General features: G+C 41.2%; 1 protein-coding gene across 4 annotated transcripts in view; it reads left to right on the top strand.

The window, feature by feature from the left end:
* Window positions 1-17,502: 17,502 nt before the first annotated feature.
* LOC120557074 (E3 ubiquitin-protein ligase RNF123) overlaps window positions 17,503-22,953 on the top strand; it is a 124,627-nt gene continuing 119,176 nt past the window's right edge. For all 4 annotated transcript variants that reach the window (XM_039797097.1, XM_039797096.1, XM_039797098.1 and 1 more), the window contains exon 1: window positions 17,503-17,653. The gene's annotated coding sequence lies outside the window, so the exon portion shown is untranslated. The remainder of the gene's footprint in view (window positions 17,654-22,953) is intronic.

The following is a 22,953-nucleotide window of genomic DNA, read 5'->3' as shown; positions in this document are numbered from 1 at the left end:
GCCTCCGTTTCGCCCTAATCGGAACAGGCAATGCTCCAAGACCGAAGCTCTAGCTCTAGCCGGTCACGGTTTCGCCGGTATGGTAAACGTCTCTATGGTAAAGTCTTGGACCAATCGGAGACGTTTTTCTCCATAAGATCGCAGAAAAACATGTTTTTCTTAAAACAAGGTTGATTTCATACAGACTTCTAACTTCTAGTTGTGTGTCATGTGTCAAGTGTCATGACTTGGTTGAGCCAAGTCATGACACTGTATGAGGTATAAGGTATGTTTGCTCAATTAAATCAAATTTATTTAAAATAAACAAAAGGTAAACATGCTATCAGTTTATCAGTAATGTGTGTAAGTGTAACAATGTTGGAACGCAAAAGTAACTCAACCCAAAGTCCAAACAAACAAAGCAACCAGAGGTCTGTACTATGAATCCAGATCAACTTGTCCTGGATTTCTTTCAGTTCCCCGGCTTCACCTAACCTAACAACCGCGGTCCCGCATAACCTGTGTCACAACGGTGGATAACAACTAGTTCAGTCAACCATCAGGGTTTCCCAATCCAGCGGCATGCGCGTTCACATAAAAGAGGTGGGGTTTGCACAGCAAGACCAATCACAAACATCTACCAGAGCTGCGTATTTAAGAAGAGCAAACTATAATTTTACATAAATATGAAGAACACAGACACGGTTTTACGGGCAAAACAAAATGCAGTCGCTGCTTCCTAAAACAGGAAGGAAAGCTGGCAAAAAAATAGCCAACGCTTTAAATGCGCAAATCACAACGCTTAGGGACTGTTCGCTATGTATTTAAATTTAAAGCTGAACATTATCCAAAACTCCATTTCACAGACGAGCGTCAATTTGGGACCTTGCATGCTACCACTCCTTCCTTCTCAAATGCCTTGAAAAGGCTGGCGTTTGCACAATTTCACAAATAATCACCGGGACCGAAAGGATATTTGAGTCGGGTATGGCTGCAGCCTGGAGACCCCCGTCTCATGCCCTCCCGGCTGTGAATTATTTTTTGAGCTTCGACTTTTCAAAATAAAAGCTTGTGTCTGGTCCGCTATGTTTTCGTACTTTGGTGTTGGATGATTTTGAACTAAACAGTATGGCAATCATGCTAATGAATACAATTATTTTTCAGCAGATTTCTTAGTTACAACACGATGGAGCTAGCAAAGCAGTTTGGTGTTTATATGTGTAGGCAGGATTTATTCAGTTTGGGAAATCCCACGATGGCTGACTAAACAGACAGGGACCCATCTGCTAGCGATGGGGGGCTGAGACTGAGAGCTACATGGAAAAATATGCACAAAACAAGCCACTTTGGAATTTTGCTGTTTTCATGAATACAAAAGTTGGGTGACCCTCCCCATAGACTAAAAAACGTTGGGTGACCCTCCCCTCAACAAAGAATAAAAAGACATGACCCTCCCCTATTTTCCTCTGGTGGTCCATTCCATAAATACAGAACGGTCCCTTATCAATATCCCTTCCCCGTCAGTCAGGACCAAGATCTGACCATAATCACACTTGTCCTTTCCATAAACTGTCGTTGCTTTAGCCTATTATTTCAGTTGCAACCCTGGCAGTGGGAAGCGATCGTGAGAGCAAATAAAATATATAAAAACATAATTCAAAGGTACTGTCAGGGCACACCCTCAAGCACCCCCCCACACCTCCCCCTTTCATAAAATCATCAATCTGAAGATGACAAAGAAATTGTTCAAAACAAGTTTTAACTTTGTTATTTGTTTTGACTCATACACACGCACACACACATGGGGCATGTATACCATTATGATCATTCATGCCAATTGTGTGGAAATATAAATTGGTTTGAGTGTTATCTCTACCATTGTTTTTTTTTGGTGCCCGCTCCCCCTGAAAGAATGACAAAATTATATAATTGAGCTATATATTCAACAACAAAACGGATGCGTGAGATAAAGCTGTTTTTACACATACAGGTAATTCACTTCTCGTTCCTCGCTAAAAGTTCAAATCATTAACTTTATCGCGCAACCTTGCCCCTATTTTCACCTGTTGCTGAGTAACATGAGTAACATCCTATGGTCTCATGAATGTAGCATACCTGTAAGTAAGCTCCTTCGTAGCGGTGAAAAAAACGTTGAAGAAGAGCTCTGTGCTACAGATCGGCGATTGCTAGTTGTTTAAGCCGCTACAGACCTCCATCACAGCTTGGTGGTATCAGCGGCATTTAGTAGATGTGTTGTGCCGCAACAGGGTTCCTCAAAACTGCCTCTGGTGCCCCGTCAGGTCAGCTGTAGCTGGTAGTTCAGTTTTCCGAGAATAGGTGACTGTCAGCCGGGTACAGAGCACCACGAGCTGCCAGTCATTTTGGCGGAGATTACGGTTAAGTAAGTAATGAAACGACTAGTTAAGAAAAGAACTAATGTTAGTCCCTGCCGCTGCCATGTTGTTTGTGTATCTCCATGGCAAACGCGCGGGGGGAGGGCTGAGCCCGTTCGGAACTATGGGAGCCAATCGGCGGATGTTAAGGAGAAAACCGATTTTCATTTTAACAAATCAACGTTAACTACACATTCAAGTTAATCGATAAAATGTATTCATTGCCCAGCCCTACTGGCTAGTAGTCCTTACCTAGGTACTGTCAGGGAATGCCCTCATACTCTGCTTCTGACTGGCTATTAGTCCTTACCTAGGTACTGTCAGGGAATGCCCTCATACTCTGCTTCTGACTGGCTAGTAGTCCTTACCTAGGTACTGTCAGGGAATGCCCTCATACTCTGCTTCTGACTGGCTAGTAGTCCTTACCTAGGTACTGTCAGGGCACGCCCTCATACTCTGCTTCTGACTGGCTAGTAGTCCTTACCTAGGTACTGTCAGGGCACGCCCTCATACTCTGCTTGATTTCCAAAAAATTATTTATTTACTAAAACTTTTCTGACTGGCTAGTAGTCCATACCTAAGGTACTGTCAGGGAACCCCTCATACTCTGCTTCTGACTGGCTAGTAGTCCTTACCTAGGTACTGTCAGGGCACGCCCTCATACTCTGCTTCTGACTGGCTAGTAGTCCTTACCTAGGTACTGTCAGGGCACGCCCTCATACTCTGCTTCTGACTGGCTAGTAGTCCTTACCTAGGTACTGTCAGGGAACGCCCTCATACTCTGCTTCTGACTGGCTAGTAGTCCTTACCTAGGTACTGTCAGGGCACGCCCTCATACTCTGCTTCTGACTGGCTAGTAGTCCTTACCTAGGTACTGTCAGGGAATGCCCTCATACTCTGCTTCTGACTGGCTAGTAGTCCTTACCTAGGTACTGTCAGGGAACTGGCCCATAATTTTGTTTAATTTTATTATATAATTTTTAAATTCTTTTTTTTTTTCGGGTTTTTTGTCCTTACCTACAGTAGGTACTGCGCATGGTCGACTCCCAACAAAGATGGAGCAGAAGTGAGAGGTCTCACTCTGTAGCTAAAACAGAGAGCTCAACACACAGGGTGAAAAGAGGAGCTGCAGCAATGTGCAGTACAACAAAATATGGTGTTTTTTGAAAATGAAACCATGTAAACCTATTCTGCTATAACCTCTAAATACAATTATGAACCTGAAAATGAGCAGAATATGAGCACTTTAAGAATCAATGTCACACACACACACAGACACACACAGACACACACAGAGACACACACACGTATACACACACAAACACACACCCCCCTCTCTCTTATCTCTGGATGTTTCCTCTCCTTTCTGAATAATTCGTGTATGAAGACACGTCCGCCTCCGTGGTTTTAGAGTCATGTAAAGGACATTGATTACTGGATAGAGAGCTGATGTTGCAAAGTTTCCTCTGATGATGAGATAAAGAAGTCATGTTTGATTAAAAAAATAAAGCAGTTGCCGATGAGGGTTGGTGTAAAGCGTATATGAGCTGAGTGGTGTCAGTGTTTGTTGACCTCGGAGCAGAATGGCTGCAGTCACAGAGCTCTCCTTCCTGCTGTTTGCTCTCATCAACTACATCCATGCAGAAGAACGGATCATCATCCAAGAGGAAGGAGACTCTTACACCTTCAACCTCCCCAAGAACACCAACTCTTGCCTGATCTCCAGATCTGTTGGTGAGGAGAAGCTTGTCCTGTGGAACACCTCTGACCTCTGGTCCAACAACTCCTCAGTACCTGAAGACCTGAAACAACGACTTGTCAGCAGGAAAAGTTCTTCTTACACCATCCTCCACCTGACCCATTCAGACTCTGGCCTGTACCAAGAGCAGTGTTGGACTGAGGGCAACGTGACGCATGAGAACAACATAACTATTACTGTTTGTATTACTTCAATAGATCGGAGAGGTTTTGGAGCGAGACTTGGAGAAACAGTGAACCTGCCATGTAAGGGAGCAGCTGGTAATCTGGATATCCAGTGGCTCAAACAGGACTCTAGATATGAGCAAGAAACATGGAGCAGAGTTTTTGGGGACAATACAACATCAGTGATGGACAATGTTAGAGGAAGATACCAAGTGGTGACAAACACATCAGCTCTTCGTGTTTCCAACGTCACAGCAACAGACTTTACACGGTACAGATGTCTGGTGATGAACCAACAGCAGTGTGTTAGCAGGTACACTGTAAAGTTGGTACCATATGAGATAATCTACCACTCAGTGGGAGAGACCGCTGTGTTGCCGTGCAGTATCACTGACTCCACTGATGAACAGCCCCCACGTTGGATGGTTATTAACAAAACAAACTCCATCACTTACCTAGGACAACAAAACCAGACTGTTCCTTCAGTAGACCAAAACTACTCACTGGTGTTTTCATCTCTAATGTTAAATCACTCAGGTCGTTATTACTGTAAAGTCTCTAGGAGAGAGCAACGGTATGATCTGATGGTGTGTCCCAAATTTGGTCCCCCTGCTGTAGAGCTCTTCTCAGAGGGAGATGAAATCACTCTCAGATGCACAGATTGGAGAGAGGATAAGGTGCATGATTGGTTTATCAAGTCACACCAAAAAGAGGGAAGAATCTTTAGTGTAACATATCAGAGCATGAGCAGAGTCACCTGGTCTAAATATGATAATGGGAACCTGGTTATCTCTAATATTTCCGTGGGAGACGCAGGGGAGTACTGGTGTGTAGTTTATGACCCAGATGGTTATCAGTGTGTGTCAACAGAGAGAACTGTGTTAGTGTACATGGAGCCCTTTGGGATTTACTCCACCTTCTTCAAAGTGCGATGCTCAGTGCTCAGTGTCCTGCTGCTGATGCTCTGTGCTGCTGTAGTCGCTGTGAACCTGAGGACACGGAGAGGAGCGCAGCTTTCAGCTCACACACACACTTAATATGCATATATGATAATTTCATCATTGGCTTTAATACAGCCTGGTATTGTTGAGTTAAATAAAGTTGTAACAATACTGATTTTAGTAACCATGTATGTTTTATGTTTTAAATAATAAATTGTATGCTGCGGTTATTTCTCTCTTCCTGTTTCTTGCAGATAGATTAGGTTAAAACCAACTATTAACATATGAAGAGAAACGTCTCTTTGAGTATCCAACCTCCTGGTGCCTAGTCTGGGTTAGAACAAAGGAAATGCATATCTCTGTAAACTTGAATAGAATCGGCACTACCATGATAAACAACCTTTGTCTGTGACCTGAAATTCAGAGGTGTTTATTTGTTTATTTGTTTATTTATTGAGGATCCCATTAGCTGAAAGTCTATGCAATCAGCTAGTCTCCCTGGGGTCCATTCTAAAAAAATTACGTTACATTACAACAATATACACATTTCAATCATAACAAAATCGCATATACACATTTCATATCTATACATACATACACAAACACATATATATATATACAATCTAGTTTCCATTCATAGTAGGACTAAATATTAATACAATATTAATATAATTACTTTAATCAAAACATATAAAAACCTACATCAACACGAAACATCTAAGATTTCTTTTAAATGACTGCTTATTCAATAGGAATGTTATTCCAGATGACAATAGCTCTATACAGGACAGTTTTCATCATAAAATTAGTTTTTGGATAAGGGATTGTTATATGACCAGTATTTGCCTTTCTAGTGTTATGATTATGCACGGAGTTGCAATACACTAATTGATTAAACTGAGAAATCGGCATTTTCATTGTCAATGTGTTATATATCATAGTACCTAAAGTAACTGTTATTCTTTGGTGTAAAGTGAACCATGAAAGAGTGGAATACATCTGATCTCTACTTGTTTTAATTGAGCAGCCCAGTACAAGTCTCGCTGCTTTATTTTGCGCGACCTGAATTTTAGTTAAGTCCTTTTTAGTTGCAGAGGACCACACCTCAGTCCAATATGACAAATGACATAATATTAATGACTCTGTTACTATTTTTAAAGTTTCCTGATTTACATATTGACATTTTTTTGTTATTGCAATGCCACATCCTATTCTGTTAACAATCGTATTTATGTGTTCTGTCCATGAGAGACTACTATCAATAACCAAACCTAAAAGTTTAGCCTTTTCTACTTGTAGTATTCTTTGTCCGGCTATTTGTAACTTTAATTCCGATCCTAGCATCAATTTTTGTTTTGATCCGATGACATACTATTTGTTTTGGATATATTTAATGCTAATTTGTTTCCACTAACCCACTTATACACCGAATCTAATTCTCTAGACAGAACATGATTAATTTTATCACAGGAATCTGAAGCATAGTAAACAGTTGAGTCATCTGCAAACATTGTCATTGATGCTTTTTTAACAGTTAAGGGCAAATCGTTAATAAAAACCAAAAACAAAAGAGGACCCAAGCAACTTCCTTGTGGTAAACCACAAACTAAACTTTTGCAATTAGATAAAGAACCATTATAAAAAACCCGCTGAGTTCTATATGAAAGATAACTTTTCATTAATGTAACAGCAGAGGGAGAAAATCCGTAGCTCTCTAATTTCTCAATTAAAATATGATGATCAATTACATCAAAAGCAGCACTGAAGTCCAACATAACCACACCAACTATTTCAGAATTATCCATACTTCTAAGCCATCCATCGGTCATTTGTGTGAGAGCTGTACTGGTCGAATGTGCCTTTCTATATGCGTGCTGAAACATAGTCATCAGATTATTATTCTGGAAATAATTACAAATTTGTGTATGAATGATCTTTTCCAATATTTTACTGAGTGCAGGCAGAATACTTATAGGTCTACAGTTATGCCCATTATAAGGTAATTGATTGTCTTTTATTAATGGAATAATTTTCCCTTCCTTCCACAAAGATGGATAAATCCCACTCGCTATGCACTGATTAAATATATAACACAACGGAGCAGCAATATATTCAGCAGTTTTGTTCAATACTATGCTGTCTAAGTTGTCGGTGCCTGGACTACTATGTGTTGGAAGAGACTTTAACAGGGCCATAACTTCAGCAAATTGTACGTAATTAAAATTAAAGCTACACACTTTATCTGCCATGATTTCATTTTTGATCAATTCACAGTAATTAAATTCTTCTGTTCTAAATCCTTTTCTCAAATTACCAACTTTATTTATAAAATGATTATTAAAATAATCAGCAATGTCTTTAGAATCTGTTATAAAACCTCCGTCAGACTCTACAAAAGAAGGTGATGCATTTTTATTTCTTCCCATAATTTCATTTAGAATACACCAGAGTTTTTTGCCATCATGCTTAACATTGTCAATTCTATTTTTGTAGTACTCTTTCTTTTTCCTTTTATTAATTTTAGTAACTTGGTTCCTTAATTTACAGTATATTAATCTGTCCTCCAATACTCTCGTTTTCACAGCCACTTGTTTAGCTTCATCTCTTTGCTTCATCATATTTTTCAATGTTGAATCAATCCACCTCCCAGCATGTGATTTTATTTTCCTATTTTTCATCGGTGCATATTTATCAACAATATTCAAAAGTATACTCATGAAAGCATTTAAGGAATCTCCTAGATTGTGTCCACCGTACACATCTTTCCAGTCAACATTTGTTACCTCTCCCACAATCTTTTCGATAGCGGATACTTTATAAGACCTTTTATAAGTACTAAAAATGGCTTTAGCTTTAGGGACCTTAGCTTTCTTATTAACAGCAATGAGATTATGATCACTAAACCCTACTGGTATTGACACAACATCATTACATAATTCTGGTACATTAGTATAGATGTGGTCAATACATGTTGCTGTTGTAATAGAGAATCTTGTTGGCACATTAACAATTTGATGTAAATTACAAACACTTATATAGGAAAATAATTTCTTTTTCTTTGTGCATTTATCATCATTCCAATCAATATTTATATCTCCAAACAAATATAATTCTCAATTAACATCAGAGACTTTATCAAGCATTTCACCTAAGTGTGTCAGATAATCCACATGTGCATTAGGAGGTCTATAACAGCAGCCCACATGCACTGGTTTCATATAAGGTACATGGATTTCTACCCATATAGCTTCAATGTCATTACATGTTAAATTATGTTTTAACTTACAAGGAATTTTGCTTTGCACAAGAATGGCCACACCACCACCAAATCTATTTCTGTCCCTTCTAAAAATATTAAAACCTTTAACTAATAATTCTGAGTTTTGAATAGAACTTTCGAGATGTGTCTCAGATAGGGCTAATATATTAATTGAATACTTGTGCACTAAATTATTAATATCTTGAATTTTATTCCTTATGCTACAAATATTTAAATGTGCCAAAACCAAACCTTTACTAGTTTTAGTTGTACACCTTAGTGTGATATAAGGAATACAATTACCAAACCCATCAAAAACATAATCCTTTTACCCTAAAATGTATCTCAGTCCTAAGTCCTTTCATCTCTAGGCAGAATCACCAATTTATCATACCTTAGTATTGCCTTTTCACCTTGGGCTCTAGCAGCTTAAAGCTTTGGCCACAGTTCCTTTCTTCTTTGAAGCACAGCCCCAGAGAAATCTTCGTTTATGTAAATGTTAGTCCCCTTAAGCTTTCTAGCGGAGGAAAGAATGCATTGTTTATCCTTCAAACGCAGTAGATTCACCATAATTCTCCTTGGCCTTCCGCCCTCCTGGTACTGACCCATCCTCTGGACACGCTCAATTTCAATCTTCCCATCCAGTCCCAGATTATTGGAGAACATGTGTTGTATCTTCTGCTCCAAACCACTCCAACTCTCTTCCTTATCATCTATTATACCATCAATGACTACATTTTTCCTTTTATGTTGATTTTCAATGAGGTCAAGCTTAGTGAACATTTCACCAATGTCTCGTTTTAAATTTATTAAGTCGTTTCCAGAAGATTTTATTTTGGCTTCAGATTCTTTATATCCTGATTTCATCTCCTCCATCATTTGTTGTGTGAATTCCAGACTTGTCTTCAACTATTGTACATTGTGTATGACACAGAGGTGTGTCCTTATCCTGAGAGACAGGAATATAATTTGGATCCTGAGATGATCCCAGGACTGCTAACTGTGACCCGACAGGGGGAAGCATGTTTGCAGTCTGCTGCTGGCAGTGTTTCGTGTTTTATGTTTGAATGTGTTTTGACTGTCGTTTTCATCATGTTGTTCATTAAACCTTTTGCTTAACTTTCAATTGGATCCAAGCCTTTCCTTCCTCCTCAGAAATCAAACGACCACGTCTTTTAGGGATTTCTTAACAGTATACACTGACTTTAAAACAAGGGATGGGACACATTCATGCAGAGAAAACATTTAAACTAGAACACAAAAGACAGAGAGAGAGATTACAAAAACAACGAACAGAAATGATGGGAAATAAGACATAAATACCCAATGATTACTATTATAATAAAATAAGTTTTGAATGTTGATGTACCCTTATTGTCTGTATTAGTATGTTGTGTGTGTATATATATAGATGATATTATATTGTATATGTATATTTATATGATATTATATTGTATATATATTGAGTTAGTTGATTTTTCTTTTCTTTTTTTTTCTTTTTTTTTTATAACTTTTATTTGTCAAGTGCAAGAGTCAGACATAGATTGCATACAGGATGACAATATCTTTTTTCTCTTTTATGAACTTAAATGAACAACATGAAGAACATCCCTCCCCCCTCCCGTCCTCCTCCCTCCCCGCCCCCCCTCCCCATGAGTAAGTATATAAAAATAAATAAAAATTAAGAATAATTAAAAAAAAAAAAACATATATTAAACTGTATGTTGTGTACTTGTACATACATTTATATACACCTATACCTACACAGTAAGAATTAAAAATATCAATGCAAGGTACTAGTGCTGATCATTAATTGTACAAAGTAAATATCAATCAATCAGTGGCCGCTTACTCCTCAGTCATCAAAGCAAGTCATCCGTTATTTGATGTGTCTTAGAGTGAACAGGTCGTGGGGGGGGGGCTATCTGCCGCTGGCAGATCGGAACAAAGGGAACGGTACGTATATAACCATGCAGTGAGACTCTACAAAGATACTTCCCGAGCTGTAGTGGTCTCCACTGAGTATAGAACGTGTCAGATGACCCTCTAAGTGAGAACTTGATCTTCTCCAGTTTTAGAAGGCCTAAAATGTCGTGAAGCCAGACTTTGATTGATGGTGGTTGGGGAGACTTCCACAGTTTAAATTGTATTAGTGACAGTCTAGCACAGCTGGATGACGAGTTAACAACCCCCATGGCTCCCTCCCAGAAGACCACAGAGAGATTCAATTGGAGTTCTGACTCCCAGCTAATCTTGATCTTATGTAGAATAGATTCATTGGCTGGGGACAATAAATTATAAAAATAGGAGATATGGCCCTTTGACAGGGTTCGAGCCTTGAGAGCCAGGTCCATCCCGCTGGGTGTTGGTACCTGTGGGAATGACGTGGCGTGTGTTTTCGCAAAATCCCGCAACTGGAAGTAACGGAAAAAGTCAGATTTATGTAGATTGAAGGTAGAGATTAATTGGTTGAAGCTCACAAATATACCGTCGATGAACAGGTCTCCCAGACTATGTAGCCCATTGTTTTCTAAAACTGAGAATCGTGGGTCAATCTTTGCTGGGATGAACAGGTTATTATTGCAAATAGGAGTGTAGCGGGAGGGTGAGCCATCAGTGGCGTCTTATTTGAGTTGTAAAGTTCTCAATAACAACCGGATTAGTTAAAGCTAAAGCACGGGAGAGGGCAAGGCTGCGAAAGCTAACACGCGACGCTAGAGAGACAGGAGGCTGACTCACTCTGACACCAACTGGATTGAGGGGAAAGTAAATCAAGATATGATCTTATGCACGTTAGCTGCACAGTAGCAGCCAATCAGATTGGGTAGACCCAGCCCCCCGCCCCAGCTATCTTCCTACAAAGTAGGATAACTTGCCCGACGCTTGGTCGTTACCAGCCCAGATGAATGATGAAATAATGTAATTTATAGCTGTAAAAAGGACTTGGGAAGGAAGATGGGCAGACATTAAAAAGAAATATATCTCGGTACGTAACATTCATTTTTTATTTTATAATTTGTATCCTACCAGCCAAGGACAACAGCAGGTAGTTCCATCTTTGCAAATCGGACTTGACCGTCGCTGTCAATGACGTAAGATTTTGCTCTTGCATTGTTCGTAAGGATCGTGTAATTGTAATGCCAAGGTATTTAAATCCCGTGTTGGCTATTTTAAATGGTATACTTGACGGTGATATGTCTACAGCTAATCGGTTGATTGGGAAGTATTCACTTTTAGAGATATTTAGCTTATATCCGGACAGACAACCGAAAGAGTTTAGCAGAGTCAGGATACGTGGGATGCTTACCAAAGGGTCACTTACATAGAGGAGCAGATCATCTGCATATAGCGAAACCTGATGTTTTATTCCCCATCTTTCAATCCCTCCAAGTCCCTCCTCCATTTTCAGAGCAGCTGATAGTGGTTCAATCGCTAGCGCAAATAATAACGGGGATAGCGGGCACCCCTGTCGTGTTCCCCGAAAGAGTGTGAACGGAGTAGAACGTTGGTTGTTCGTGCAAACAGAGGCACAGGGGGAGGAGTAGAGTAATCTGACCCATAAAATTAAGTTAGTATTAAAACCAAACTGTCTCAGGGAAAAGAGGAGATAGGCCCACTCCACCCTGTCAAAGGCCTTCTCGGCGTCAAGGGATATTATTACTTCCGCGACGTTAGAGGAAGGTGGCGAAAGGATGACGTCGAGAAGCCTTCTTATGTTGGAGTATGAGTGTCTCCCCCCTATAAATCCTGTCTGGTCTTCGGAGATGATCTTGGGCATGACAGATTCCAATCGCCGAGCTAGGATTTTCGCGAGTATTTTAACATCTACCGGGAGAAGTGATATTGGTCGATAGGAAGCGCAGCTCAGTGGGTCCCTACCCCTCTTATGAATTAGAGAGATGGAAGCTTGCATAAAAGTGGGTGGCAGGGTGCCGTGTTTAAACGAGTGGTTAAACATTTCGAGTAATAGTGGAGCCAACTGATCCGAGAATTTTTTATAGAACTCGACCGGGTATCCATCGGGGCCTGGGGATTTGCCACTGTTCATTGACTGTATCGCTTCTTTAATTTCTGAGAGAGTGAGAGCCGCGTCTAGTCTCAGATTGTCCTCGGGTGACACTTTCGGCAAGTCCAATTTTTCAAAAAAGTTATTTAGTTGGTTTTCATCTGCGAGGGACTCTGAGGCATATAGTTGGGAGAAGAATGATCTAAAAATGTCATTAATTCTGTCTGGGTTAGAGGTTATTGAGTCTGATTCATCAGTTATCTGAGTAATTTGATTAGATGCTGTTTTTGCCTTCAGCTGATGAGCCAAAAGGCGTCCAGCTTTGTCACCATGTTCGTACACCGACCCCCGAGAGCGAAGGAGAAGCTGTTCAGCCTCAGAAGTGAGAAGAAGATCAAGTTCCGTTTGGAGTCTTATCCTTTCTTTATATAGATCCGGGGAGTTTGCGGACGAGAGCGAGTTATCCAGCTGTGCAATGGCTTCCCCCAACTCCTTCTGCCGAAACCTGCGCAATTTATTCGTATGTGACATGAGAGAGATAATTTTACCCCTTATGTAGGCTTTGAGAGTGTCCCATAATGTGGACGGGGAGGTTTCATCGTTCTTATTAGTTTCACAGAAGAAAGTGATCGATTCAGAAATATGTTTGCAAAAGTTGGCATCTGCCAGCGAGAGAGGGTCTAGCCTCCAATGTCTGAATCCCTTTGGCTTCATACTAAAGTGAAGGTCTAAGACGACGGTGGCATGATCCGACACTGTTATGGGCAAGTACTGGGCGGAGACGATCGCTGGGATGAGTTTTTTATCTATCAAGAAGTAGTCTATGCGCGAGAATGAACGATGTGCATGGGAGAAAAAAGAGTATTGTCTTACTGAGGGATGCGAAAATCGCCACGGGTCCACCAATCCATATTGACTCATAAATGTGGAAAAAGCCTGGGACATTTTCATGGCTGAGGTTGATCGTTGACTAGACCTGTCCAATGTTGCATCAATCACACAGTTCATGTCCCCTCCCATTATCAGAAGGTGAGAATCTAAATTTGGAATGGTAGCAAACAGTGAACTCACAAAGTTATGGTCGTCCAAATTGGGAGCATAGACTGATACCAGGATTACCTTTTTCCGTATAACGTACCGGTAACAATAACATAGCGACCGTTTGAATCCAACATTACTCTATCTGAGGTGAAATGAACATTTTTCCGAATTAGTATAGCCGTGCCCCTTGTTTTTACATTGAATTGGGAGTGAAAAGTTTGGTCAATCCAAGGTCTATTTAATTTTCTATGGTCAGAGTTGCATAAATACATCTCCTGAAGAAACATTATGTCCGCATTTAGGCTTTTGATATGGGTCATAACCTTTGTACGTTTGATTGCAGCGTTTAGCCCACCAGTATTTAGTGAGCTAATCCTCACAGCCCGTCCGCCAGCGGCACCCCCCTTGGTTACACTAGCCATGGTTCAGCGTCCTGTGGTAAGATTGTCATGTCAGTCTCAAGGAGTAAGCAGCAAACAGCGAGTGAAATCTTCTGTACAGACATAGCCCAATGTAAAATGAATACGCACATAGCACACAACTCAAAATAAACAAAATCAAGTGAATACATCTTTCCCCATCCCTTCTCCCCTACCCTATTTATCTAATCTAAACCCAAGTAGTCATACTTCCCTTTCCGCGTCGTCTTCCTTCTTTTCCCTTTTAGCTCCCGCTCGTTCTCCAAAGAGCCCGGTCGGGACCCCTATATTAATGAACGTGAACCTTGAACACATTTTTCGAGTTTCTAGATATCAAGATGGTCTGAATACCAACAGTGATCCAGAGGTAACAATGTGATTAATAAATAATTAAAAGTAATGTAGAGTAAAAATAAAACAGGGTATTAACCACGTAGAAATAAACATTGAGTGGACTGCAGAGGTAGTACCCCTTCCATCATAATAATCATTTATAACCATATATTAGCTTGGCAACCTTCTAACTTAAATATGAAATAAAACAATACAAGCTATTATATTCTTTGGTTAGCTTCAAATTAGAGTTAAGTGAAATGTAATACCCAACATCAGCTTCTGAACCCGCTGAGCTAGATACAGGGCTAGTACGGCACAGCAGTTAAATGGTAAACATCAAGCTTAGGCCCCACAGTCCAACCAGTCTTTAAGCCTCTTTGAAATAAGCACAATAGCTCACTTAATATATCGTCCTTGTAAAAGTAATGGGTGCTAAGGCTCAGCGGGTTCCCGTCTTAATCGTAAGACTTACCAATACGAAAGCAGCTCCTCCTGTAAGGGAGCTAGGTTAGCATGGACCACATTAGCCGCGGATAAAATAGCAGTCACACTAATCGGGCAACGGGGCATTTTTATATTTGGCCGCGAAGGTGGTGGCTTCCTCGGGAGATGAGAACCTCTTCTTCGCTCCGCTCTCCAGAGAGATCTGTAAGCGGGCCGGGAAGAGAAGCGCTGGCCGAAGAGCGAGGTTGTAAAGATCGGCCATCACCGCTCGATACTTAGCCAGTTCCCCGGCGACTTCTGGTGTGTAGTCCTCGAAGATCTGGATTGGTGACCCTCGGTACTGAAGTTTCCCACGTCTCTTACGGGCCTCCCGAATGATCATCTCTTTGATCTGATAGCGATGAAGGTGAAGAATAACCGGCTGAAGTCGGCTGCGATGCTAGCTCTGTGGTCTTCTAGCATATTGGCTATGCTAGCTAGCGCCGCGCTGTTGCCCGCAAGAGAGGCGTCTGCTTCAGTCTTTTTAGGCGCTTTTGATGCTTTTGACATTTCTCTAGGGTGCTCAAGGTTCTAACGTTAAGTCTTCCACTCTCAGTTGGTCTTGAGGAAAAAGTAAATTTTCAAAGTAGCTGGTGCGGGAGCCCGAGACAACGCTGCTTTCACATGCTCACCCAAACCGGAAGCCCCTAGTTGATTTTTTCTTGATGTTGTTGGTGATGTGTGTGATTATACGGACTGCTTCGGGCTGCATCCTGGGGGGGTTAATAGTTTAACATGTTGGGAATTCACTTTTTAACATTACTGTCACCTAAGAGTTTTATTATGAATCATTTTACCTTTATGTGTGTGTGTGTGTGTGTGTGTGTGTGTGTGTGTGTGTGTGTGTGTGTATGTGTGCTGGGCTTTAGGTGCAGACTACTCGTTTTCATATTTTGTAGCCTAGGACACACACAGATTGGTAGTAAGAGGGCTGCAACAACTTGGGATGGCCAAAAAGAGAGCTTAACAGCTTGCAAAGTACTGTGCCATATCTGCTATTGGCAGCCGCCACATATGGCAGAGACGTTGCTACGTATACCCTTAAGAACTGAGTATTGTGCTTATTAAGTGATATTGTGAAGACACGCTGCATGCCACTGGTCCAGGAGTTTGCGTATGTATTGTACTGCATCCGTAATATTTGTGTCCTTGTATCATTTTCTTCATGTAGACATAAATAAATGGTTAAAATCTGTGTGTGTTCCAGATGTTTTATTTTAAATCTAAAGATGATGTGATGTTTTATATTATATATGAAGGAATATGAATTGTCTTTAATGCATTTATAATAGTTTTATCTTGCAGTGTTGTCAGTATTATAAACTTGTTATTATATCTTGGTCTATCTCTATAATCTATCGTCTGTATAATAAACATTATTAATAAACAATAAAACTGTTCTGATTGTGATTTCTGATTAATTATTATAAGCAACATATCTCTCGGTCTGTAAAATGTTTCTTATGTTAATGTTCAGTAAGTAAAGTTTATTTCTAGAGCACATTTGAACACACATGTGCTCTAGAAATAAACTTTACTTACTAGAGCACATTTGAACACACATTAATCTGACCAAAGTGCTGAATGAAAGAACATTAAAATGTAAATATCAAAACCCAAAGAGAAGATCCCAACGCCAACTACAAGGAGCAGTTCCCAAACCCAGAATGATAGACAAGATGAGAACATATTGAGAGATTAGAGAGTTATAATGGGTCTTTATCCCAGATATAAAAATAGAAATGGAGGGAGCACATCTGATATCTGAAGGCAGCAGCTTCCACCGTCGTGGAGCAGCAACAGGAAAGGCTCTGTCCCATATTTGTCAGTTTGCAGATGATCTGTATTTTATTATAAAGTTAATGAAATAAAAGGTGTTTTACTTCTACGTCTCAGCTACAGCTCTGAGTCTCTCCCTCTGCTCCTGTCATAGACAGTTAAAGAAATGAACCAACAGATCCCGTTGCTCTGGACGGAGACCAGTGAAGGATATTAGAAGATGTCTAGTTATTCACTGTCAAAGTGAATGGCAGTCATTGGAATGCTAACGGCGGTTGAGTGCTAGGTAGTGTAAAAATGCTCTGTGGAGGCAGGCTCCCCTTGGCTCCCATTTACCTCACCACTGAATCTCACTTCATGTCCCGCCCACAACACTATCTGGTTGGTAGATGTTAGATGTATATCAGCCAATCAACACTCATCATGACATGCAGCAGCCTCAAGCAGAAGTGTCTCTGGCTCCGGGCGAGTCCCCCCTCCCTCCCCACCCCTCCTTTAATGATTAAATCTAGAGCACTCCTTTAATGAGTCATTTAGGGTTACACACACACACACACACACACACACACACACACACACACACACACACACACACACACACACACACACACACACACACACACACACACACACACACACACTAACTAATAATTAAATGTTGCTGCTATACACTAGCCTAATACTTTTTGTAAAATACTTTTTACTTTTACTTTTTACTTTTTCTAAATGTACAAATGAATAATTAATAAATAAAAATGAATACTGTGTATAAATAGTAAATACGTATACATATAAATGTAAACATTTCAAAATCTAATATAATTATAGTAAATGTATTATGTTATATATAGTATATAACACATTGTTATTAGTTTTTCGTTTTTCTGCTTTCGCGTTTTCTTTGCCGAACGGCGACTGTTGCTATTTTTGGCCCAGCCGGCTCTCCGTAGATACCGTGAGAGGCGTTAACTGTTGTGGTAGAAATGATCCTTTTACTGCCGACAGCTGCCTGGGACACAGTTTAACTTTAATTATTTCTTATCTGGATAACATCGGCCAGCTTCACTAGGGGCTCGTTTAAAGAGAAGGAAGAGGTAAGTGAAGCTGTCAGCTCGTCTTTTTCAGTTAGCTGTTAGCTGTTAGCTGCTCTGTTCTGTCTTTTTCTGTCAGTTAGCCCATGTAGCATGTAGCATGTAGCAATCTGCAGCTCTGGGGGTTGAGGGATACAGCTAACGTTACGGAGACGACAGTTAACAGATAGACAGACAGACAGACAGACAGACAGACAGACAGACAGACACAGAGAGAGACAGACTGACAGGGAGAGAGACAGACATGGAGTCAGATATACAGACAAACAGGGAGACAGCCAGGCAGGCAGGCAGACAGACAGACAGACAGACAGACAGACAGACAATAATATATATATATATATATATATATGAACCCTGCTTCTATAAGTACTCTGATCTTTACCTAAGTAAAAGTAACAGTACAGCCAGGGCTTGACATTAACGTTGTGAGGCACTTGTCCTTTGAACAAGTACATTTACGTTTCACTTGTCCATGCACAAAAGTCACTTCTCTGGGTAAAGATTTATCATTTCATAAAAGAAAATTGTTTTGCTAATGCAGAATTTGAACCAACCGTTGAAAGCATCCAAACACTATCAGCATTAATAAAATTCAGTTGAAACAGTAGAAACAAACGAGTCCCAAGAATAGATTTCCCCTTCAACAAGAAAAAAGGATCTCCAGACTCCATAATATAAAGTAATACTTTGCACACCGGTGTGCAGAAGTTAACATATTGAGATTCTAAGTCAATACTTTAAAGTTTGTCATTACTTTCAGATTCCTAGTCAATATTCTGAGTTACTAAGTCTAGTCAATATTTTTGTGATGTTAAATCAATATATTGAGATACTAAGTTATTGAGATTCTAAATGAATATTTTAAAGTTTGTCATTACTTTCAGATTCCTAGTCAATATTCTAAGTTACTAAGTCAATATATTGTGATACTTTGAGATATTGAGTCAATATATTGAGATTGTAAGTAGTGGTGCACGATATATCGGCCGCCGATAGAATATCGGCCGATATGGTCATTTTTTTTACACATCGGTATCGTTCCGATGTCAAAATAGGGCTGATGAATAGGGCCGATGTGAATCATTCCTGTGTATTTGACGTGTGTGAGAATTTAGATCTAAATCTGACCTGTGGAGGGCAGTAATACGCTTAACAGTGTCTATACTGCTGAAATCAGAAGAAGAAGAAGAAGAAAGTGTGGGGGCGGGGATGTTGGTTTTTGCAGACAGAATCTGCGGCGAAGTGGGACACTGGAAACTTTAGTAGACCACCGGCTCTCGGTGGGCGGGGGAGAGATGAATGTTCGGAAATAAGAGGTTGCTGTTCGGAAATAAGAGGTTGCTGTTCGGAAATAAGAGGTTGCTGTTCGGAAATAAGAGGTTGCTGTGGCCCGCCGTACAGGTTAGTTTGACCAGCGGGCAGCAGCGGCGGCCGGAGTGGGCAGCAGCGGCGGCCGGAGTGGGCAGCAGCGGCGGCCGGAGCGGGCAGCAGCGGCGGCCGGAGCGGGCAGCAGCGGCGATCATGGGGGGACATTCTCAGCGGTGAAACTCAAACGGGGGCTGGAGTATAGCTAACCTAGCTAGGTGGAAAGCTAACGCTAGCCAGCCACCTGTTCCATCAATCCTGGTTGCAAGTGTCTGCTCATTAGACAACAAACTGGACTACATCCAACTTCAACGAAACGCCCATCGCGAGTTCAGAGACTGCTGTTTTTCTTGTTGTGGAAACATGTCGCCGGGTAAGAGTGGAGATGGGCTGTGTTAACACGGGCTTTACTTAGCTGCTCGTATCCAACGAAATGCTAACTGCTGGGGGAGTTTGTGACTAGTAAATGCCGACCATTCTACATTTCACGCAAATTTACAACGGTGTTTATAATCGGCTACATTAAGCTATTGCACACACACGTAAAGTTCAGCTAACGCATCCTAGCATTAGCGCTTGGTGGACTGTAAACACCTGTTTCGTATGTCGTTTTTATATATTTTAAATGTGTAACCATTAGAGCCACGGTGAAATGTTGTTTCGTGTATATGGTTGAAATGACAATAAAACACATTTGGGTTGAGTTGAATGCTGCCTCACTGTCGGTCTGTAGGTAGGCGTGGCTTGGGAGTGGAGTCTAAGCAGCGAAGCAAGTGCATTCTGGGATTTGGTGTCTTTCATCCATATGAGCCAAAATCACATTTTCTGGCTTATCTCGGCCTAGAAGGCACCGATTTCTATAATTTCAAGGGTTAGGCCTAACCCTAAAGTACTTGGCAGTTACTCTACTTACAGTTCAGAAGACTGCAAAAGCCAGTGTCTGTTCAGTCCAGTTTGTTCTGGCTCCATTTTCACATTTTACCTCTTTCAATACTTTTGGCTTTGGCCATTTAAGGTAAAAAAAATGCGTTTTGGAAAATAGTTCCTTATTTGATTATCATAAATAATGTTTTCTATACAGAGACATCGGTAAATATCGGTATCGGCCATAACAGCAATATTAATATCGGTTATCGGTATCGGACACAATTTTCACATCGGTGCATCACTAATTGTAAGTCAATATTTTAAATGTTCTCATTGCTTTGAGATTCTTTTGAGTCAACATTCTGAGTTACTAAGTCAATTTATTCTACTTCGTTTAAGAATGCTTGATTCTGATTGGCTGGGAGGAGGGTATTAACCCGGCAGGTTGCCCACTGACTGAGCACAGCGTCATCAAATAGTAGATCAATACGCCACTTGTATTTTTTTTCTATCATAGAAATTTCAAACATGAGGTCCATTGTAAAAATAAACCTTGTTTAAAAAAGTTTCTAAAATGTGTTGGAAATCTATCGGAGGGTCGGTCGATACATAGTTTCGCAAGCAAGATACAATGTAGCAACTACGTTATTAAACTAACGTTAGTGATCAGATGCAGCCTTGTGTGGTTGCTATAGAAACAAATTAACGTTAGCTACAGTTGAGCTAACGTTATACGCCGTAGTTCTGAAGGGGACTACTTTTTGAGGGAGATGAACTCAAACAGAGTTTACATTTAATAAGCATGCAATACGAATAAGAAAAAGGCTTGTGGAGGTAAAGCCGTATGCAAGCCGGGCATGCTTTCATGCTTCATCGCTTACAGAGAATGAGCTGAACAGCGGGCTGGGTCTAACGTTATCGGTCCGCTGACCCGCTGCAGCTGGGTCTAACGTTATCGGTCCGCTGACCTGCTGCAGCTGGGTATAACGTTAGCGGTCCGCTGACCCAATGCAGCTGGGTCTAACGTTAGCTTGGATCAGGAGTAGTTGGATGTGATCTGACTGATGTATGCTGGGATCAGGAGTAGTTGGATGTGATCTGACTGATGCATGCTGGGATCAGGAGTAGTTGGATGTGATCTGACTGATGCATGCTGGGATCAGGAGTAGTTGGATGTGATCTGACTGGTGTATGCTGGGATCAGGAGTAGTTGGATGTGATCTGACTGATGCATGCTGGGATCAGGAGTAGTTGGATGTGATCTGACAGATGTATGCTGGGATCAGGAGTAGTTGGATGTGATCTGACAGATGTATGCTGGGATCAGGAGTAGTTGGATGTGATCTGACTGATGTATGCTGGGATCAGGAGTAGTTGGATGTGATCTGACTGATGTATGCTGGGATCAGTAGTTGGATGTGATCTGACTGATGTATGCTGGGATGAGGAGTAGTTGGATGTGATCTGACTGGCCCAGGTGAGGGAGAGGAGCAGTTCTGTATCTTTCTTGATGTTAGAGTATACATGGTCTAGTGTGTTCTTCCCTCTAGTAGCACAATCTACATGCTGGAAAAAGCTGGGGAGTACAGACTTTAAGGACGCCTTGTTAAAGTTCCCTGCTACAACATGTATCCCCTCAGGTGATCGCGCTGCAGTTTGTTCCCTATGGTTAGCAGTGAGCCAAACTTGTGCTAACGTTAGCATCGGGGGCTATTTAGATGGCAGTGTGCTGTTTTCGTGGTAAATAAAATGGCCTGTATATTACCGACAGGGCTTCCAGGTCAGGTGAGCAGTGCTGGGCAACGATCCTGCTGTTGGTACTCCATTCATTATGCACAAAAATGCAGTCCTCCTCCTCTGGTCTTGCCGGAGTTCTTGTCTCGATCCTGCCGGTAGCTAGCTCGGCCTGCTAGCTGCCGACAACAATCCATGGTGCGCCTGGTCTGGCTATGTCCTCCCAGAGTCATATCACTCTGTCCTCTGGGATGTTATGAGCCGCCTGGAAGGCTCTCGTAACTGCTGTGTTGTATCGTAGTCCTAATATTGATTAGTTCAGTGTGGCTGTACTTATATACAGTGTTTCCTTTAGGATTTTTTTTTTAGCAGTGGGGGCTAGCCTGGTTGACACCAGACCCTTCTCAGTTGTAACTGAGAGTGGGTCTGGGAAAGGTTCATTGACGGTTCATAACGTTGACCGCCATGAAATCGCCATATGTCAGACTGACCTACAGCTCGCCGGTCATGGCCGTCATGTTGAATGTAATCAAAAAGCTGCTCGCCGTTGCTGCGCTATCCTCGTCTGCGTAAAGCCCGCCTCAACGGTCGTGATTGGTGTAAAGCCCGCCTCAGCGGTTGTGATTGGTGCCTCAATTTTGAGGACATTGGAAATGGGTTTGAATGGGCTCTTCGCCAGACTGACCTGCAGAGCAAATCTCAAATTTGCCGGAAGTTCGTCAGGGTTTACCCAGGCTAAGTGGGGTAAACCGGCAAATGTTTTACGTATGAAACGGAACTGACACTTCGATGCAACGCAAACAATTATATTTATTCACCTCTATTCATACACAATGAGGCATATTTTTAGTTGTGATTGAACTGTATTCTTTGAGGAACTATAGGGCACTTAACATCTACAACAGGTCTACACATAGAACGGACCCTCCGCAGTGAGGTTTTTAGTGGAGCTGTTCATTTACTAGTCGACTCGGAAGAAACCGAACGTTTTGACAATAAAGTACATCAACCAAAAAGTATGTGGGGTTAAACTGGACAGGGCCAATAACCTCTGAGTAGTTCTACTTGTTGTTAAATTGCAATGTGAGCGGCAGCCAATGGGGGGTGCATTATGTCGGCAGGATAATTTAAAAGGCAACCGCGACTACATATTTTGTACAGCCCTATTTCTGATACCGTGGTGGCAGAAATTTTACCATGGCGGGCCGCCACTACAAAATCAACATAGAGGAGACACTGAATACACTCCGACAGGAGAGCTAGTAGCCGCTGCACATCTTTGTTGATATTAGTGAATGTGTAGCGTTCAATGCGTGTTTTGAAGTGTTTTTTTT

The sequence above is a fragment of the Perca fluviatilis genome, chromosome 4 (assembly GCF_010015445.1).
Source record: "Perca fluviatilis chromosome 4, GENO_Pfluv_1.0, whole genome shotgun sequence".
In the NCBI taxonomy this organism is placed as follows: domain Eukaryota; kingdom Metazoa; phylum Chordata; class Actinopteri; order Perciformes; family Percidae; genus Perca; species Perca fluviatilis.
This window is presented reverse-complemented; position numbering and strand designations above follow the sequence as displayed.